Source organism: Triticum aestivum, chromosome 3A (assembly GCF_018294505.1).
Source record: "Triticum aestivum cultivar Chinese Spring chromosome 3A, IWGSC CS RefSeq v2.1, whole genome shotgun sequence".
In the NCBI taxonomy this organism is placed as follows: domain Eukaryota; kingdom Viridiplantae; phylum Streptophyta; class Magnoliopsida; order Poales; family Poaceae; genus Triticum; species Triticum aestivum.
Window position 1 is genome coordinate 196,465,184 of NC_057800.1, and position 5,550 is coordinate 196,470,733.

Below are 5,550 nucleotides of genomic sequence, written 5' to 3' on the forward strand. Positions count from 1 at the left end.
GACGATAAATCCCTTGTTGGTGGTTAACCAGTCCATTCCTAGGACAACATCCAGTCCCTTATTTTCCAATAAAATGAGGTTTGCCTAAAACTTTAGTCCCTCAATCTCAATAACCACACCTTGGCAGTAACTCTGACTGATTTGCTTAATCCTAGGGGACTTGATGGTCATGGATTTTTCCAAGGGAAGCATCGAAAAATCATGTTGCAAAGCAAATTTGTTTGAAATGAACGAGTGAGAAGCTCCAGAATCAAACAAAACCGTGGCAGGTATTGTGTTGATAGGGAACGTACCGAGCGATATCCGGGGCATTCTGTGCTTCCTCCTTGGTCACATGGTTCAAGTGACCCTTCTTGTGATTGTTATTGGGGTTGAAGTTGTTATGCTTGGGTGTTGAATTATTTCCACTGTTGTTCGGCTTGGGGGGCGAGTTTCTTGGCTTTGGGCACTGTTTGGCATAGTGTCCTTCCTCTCCACAAGCATTGCAAGTAACACCTGGGTGATATGTAAAATCCTTGTCTCTTGCATGATATTTTTTTGCTTGGGCGTGGAACAATGGTTGTGGATTTATTCGCTCCAATTTTCTGAAAATCAGTCTTGTTCCGGTTGTTGCGAGCATGAGTAGTCTTTCCCTTTTGCGCTTGGGAAAACCGTCCAAGCTGCGGTGCTCATTTTCCAATGTAATAGCTTTGTCCACAAGTGTTTTGAAATCTGGAAAGGTATCTACGACCACCTAGCATTTAAGTGCTGGTGCCAGACCGTCCAGAAATTTTTCCATCTTTTTATTTTCAGTCATATGCTCTTCGTTGGCATAACGAGATAATTGAGTAAACTGACTATTGTACTCAGCCACTGTCATGCTTCTCTGCTTGAGGTCATCAAACTCCCTTTTCTTGATCCTCATAATGCTTCTGGGAATGTGCGCCCCACGAAAACCTTCTTTAAATTCTTCCCAGGTGATGTTATTTTCATTGGGGTGCATGTGTAGGAAATTTTCCCACCATGATGCAGCTGCTCCAGTGAGGTAGTGAGGTGCATAAAGTACCTTCTCATGGTCCGAACATTGTGCAATAATTAACTTCCTTTCAATGTCTCGAAGCCAATCATCGGCCTCAAGAGGTCTATCAGTGTGAGAGAACGTTGGGGGACGTGTCTTTTGTAGTTCAGACAATTTGGAATGCTACTGATATGGTTCACGATGATTTTCCATATTGATAACATGGTTCATCATTTCTTGATGCTGCTGCTGGCTTTGCTCATAAAGGCGGCATACTTGAGAAAATGCTGCTTCACTGCCTTGCTGACTTGACTGCCCCTCTGTGACATTGTTACTTGTCTCGGTACCATAATTTTCTTCCGGTGGACTTGGCATGGAACGAGTCCAGGGACGAGGCATTTTTCACTCTGGGGTATTTTTGCAGAATTCATGAGAAAAACTAAGTGGCAAAAATAAATAATTTTACAAAGGCGGAATTTTTTTCTTTTTTAAAAAAACTCCTAGATTTTTCAAGAAAATACTTGATTGCGCATGGAGAAGGACCGCTCAGTACATATCTTACACGCAAGCCGTAATTATACAATACATCACTCAGGATGTGCGTACACATTCCTGACATGTTATTTAGGCTAGTGCACTTCTCCGAGTTCCTACATGATGCGCACACAAACTAATTCTCACCAAACCTATATACATATAAACATATCATACAAGCTGGTACATCGCACGGCTGCTAGGCGCACTCAGTCGGAGATGGTAAAAACTTCCCTCGGCCTGCCGAGGGTAAGACCCAGTGATGCTGGAGACTCAACCTCCTCCTCACTAATAGGCTCCAGGCGCGAAGTACTGGGTTGAGGAGTTGGTGCGGGCGCGACAGGTGGTGCAGCACTGATTGGAGTAGGAGCAATGACTTGGCCAAACTCTTCAGTGGTAGGCAGGTGGCGAGCGGTGGCTAAGATGGCAGGTGTATAGGATGCTGAGGACGAGACGTAAGTCAGTGGTGGTGTTGTATGGAGGAGCTCCCTCCTGTTGGCGGAACAGCCCTGAACTAAGTCCATACGAGCAGCCACAAAGTCGTCCATGAGGTTATCAAAAGCTGCCTCAAGAGCTTTGAGATACTCAACCAACATTTCAATAGCCTCACCTCTCTCGCCCCTAGCGCAAGCGAACGCATAGTGACAAGTGTATGGCACGTGGCAAGGGAGGTAGCGGTAGCGACGAGCCTTCATCGAATGGAGGGCATCCCAGAGACGAGCTATCGCCTCACGGGCAGCCATTTGCATGGTATGCCTCTCCGTAGGCATGGCCCTTCCCACAAATCGGAAGCGGCGTGACTCAGAACGTCCTCCCTTGAAATGCACCGTGGCCTGGTGCATAGACACACTGTCGCTAATCTTGTGCTGGTAGAGTGTGAACTCCGGACGAGCCAATGGCCCAATCGCAACCTTGGTGATGGAGACAAGAAGCTTGATAAACCCCTCAGGTACATTGGTGAACACCTGTGACTCACAGTCGCTGCCAGCCATCTACAAAGGTAGAAAAAAATTTCGAATAGTCAAATCATAAATTTATGATGACTAACAGAAAGTTGCTACATTTGCAAAATGTTAAAATAGCACTTATTACGCTAATAACTGATTAGCGATCGCACCTAGTGGCTTCCTACATTCAGCCTGGCTCTGATACCAAGGTTGTCAGGACCATTTTTCCAATATAACATTTATTGAAAAACCGACCATTATATTAGACCAGTATAGAAGAATCCTCCTTACTGGTAGATAAATCCTTGATACAGAAATCCAGAAGTACTAAATATTATACAAGGTTGAGTTGAGGCTGCTCAACAATTTATTACAAGCACGTCGATATTATGCATAAAGGCGGATATGACACAAAGGGTATGGTGGCATAACTACTGACTCGTAATAAAAGTGGTGGTGGATATGTCACAGTGAAGTGGGTGACATGACTCCAAAATCTTACAGATCATCAAGCGCCGGAGTGAGGCTCGATGTTTTTATTAGGGTAGTGGAAGCGTATATAATACAAGTGACCAACTCCAGGATCGCACGGGACTGACTGGGACTCCTTTAGGCGTCGAACTCGCTATCGTACTCTTCATCCATAAGATCGCCTTCGTCAACATCTGGCCAAATCAACAAGCGAGGTGAGTACTTTGAATGTACTCGCAAGACAGTTTGGACATAATATATAACAAATGCAAACATGATGCACATGAGCAGACTAGTAATGCGCACTCAGATAATAAATTTGCACTGGATGTTAAATGAAAAGGAAGTCAGGCGGTAGTCCTCTCGAAATCCCAACAAAATAGTTGAAGACCGATCGGGTGTCTGAAGCGACGCCTCGAAAGGTAAAATAACTTAACATGCCGCAGTCGGGCGTCAGGGCGACACCACATAAAGGGCTTATATTGAAACGTAAATGACAGTATGTGCCACATTCGGACGTCTAAGCGACATCTCGAAAAGGGCTTATAATGAAAGTAAATAACAAGGATGCCGCAGTCGGACGTCTGAGCGACATCACATAAAGGGCTTATATCAAAAGTAAATAACAATAATGCCACAGTCGGACGTCTAAGCGACATCACATAAAGGGCTTATATCAAAATAAATAACAAGAATGCCACAGTAGGACGTCTAAGCGACATCACATAAAGGGCTTATATCAAAGTAAATAACAAGAATGCCACAGTCCAACGTCTAAGCGACATCACATAAAGGGCTTATATCAAAATAAATAACAAGAATACCACAGTCGGACGTCTAAGAGACATCACATAAAGGGCTTATATCAAAGTAAATAACAATAATGCCACAGTCGGACGTCTGAGCGACATCACATAAAGGGCTTATATCTCATCATTCGAATTCAAGTAGCTCATGAAGGTAACATCATTCCACGGAATACTCGGTACATGGTAATAAACTGGTTAGTCCATCCAAAGGAATAACATTAGAACGGGTTTACCACTCTCAGTTTCATGCTTATTCTCCGGAGACTGTCACTGAGACTGACACTGAGACTGATACTGAGATTGACACGAATATGTTGATCAAAGTCCTTGACCATGGACATGGTTACTCGAATGGTTTTGACTCTGCAGAGTTTGTACTCTTTGACCACAGCCAACGGATTTCAGTAGTCACAAAGGACTAGTTCCGTTTACGGTATTTTAGGACAAACACATCTAACTAGTACACACCCATTCCACATTCCGCTGCCATGAATCACCCTAGGCAACGTTCAAGAAAAACTCTAAGATGGGGAGGCTACAATCTCTAATAGCATGGGATCAAATTTATATCGCGCGCTCTAAGGGGTGCCCCCCTCTCGGTCCCAACCGGAAACACCCATGCCCCCTGACCGGATGACGGGCTTTAATCCAGGGCCATGGAATCCTCATCACGGCCCCTCTATTTAGTGTGTACAAGGAAAGAGGTTTTCAACTTACTAAACCATATTCTTTGTAGAAAACATGTGGTAGCACGGAAGGGGACGAACGGGAACAAGACTTGATCCACGTTAATATTGGAGTTAAATAGTTGAAACAAAACTGGCATGCTTCAACAATACCAGCTTGCAACCTATCATGCCACCACATGATCAGGTTATCTCACCATCATGTGAACACATAGAATTTCCAAGCTCACTTGCAGCTTGCTTGCATGAAATATAACATTCACAAATGCTTATATAAACATGTCATGAGAGAACCACTTAAGAAATAATGAAAAACACTCATCATATCAAAGGTTCAAACATGCTTGCCTGGTTCGGAGTAGTCAGAGTCTAGCTCGGCGAAGTTTGCGGCTCCGTCACCTCCTTCGGTATCTACGTTATAAAAGAAATCGGATACTAACGTAAATACCGTGCGTGCATAAAAATTGTTCCAAATATTTTTTAAATAAATATGATAAAAAACTAGATAGAAAAATAAAGATGACAGAAAAAGAATCAACTCAAAATCATCTTCTGTTTAAAATTTATTAGTATTTTAGTCCAGGGACTAATCTGTGATGAAACAAAAACTTTCCAGGGGCTAGTTTAAAAAAACAGAAAATGTTTCGGATGGAAAAACGCCAACCCAAAGGGAAAACGTACTTTGCCTGAAGGCTCTTTCAGAAATCATTTCGAATAAAGAAGAGGATGACGAGGGGGTCCCGCATGTCAGGTTTAAAATCCCACCACCGGGTGAAGCAAACGATGATCGCCGGCGACGATCGACGGTGATCCAGAGGAGGGCAAGCGTATGGTTGCACTGACGGGACAATTCCGCGTCGGTGGGTGGTGGATTTGGTCGTCGGCGAGCACCATGCCGATGGTGGCTTCCACACCGGCGGACGGCGGTTCGGTTGAGGATGGATCCCTCCGAAGAGAGCTGCAAATGCCAAATTGAAGCGCGAGTTAGGGGAGTGGGTGCACTAGGAGGTTCCTCCCCAAGTTTGAGCTAGAGCTATGCAAGGAATCGAGTGAACCAAGCTGGCTACCAGAGCGGGTCCTGGCGGCCGGAGTTGGGGAAGAAGGCC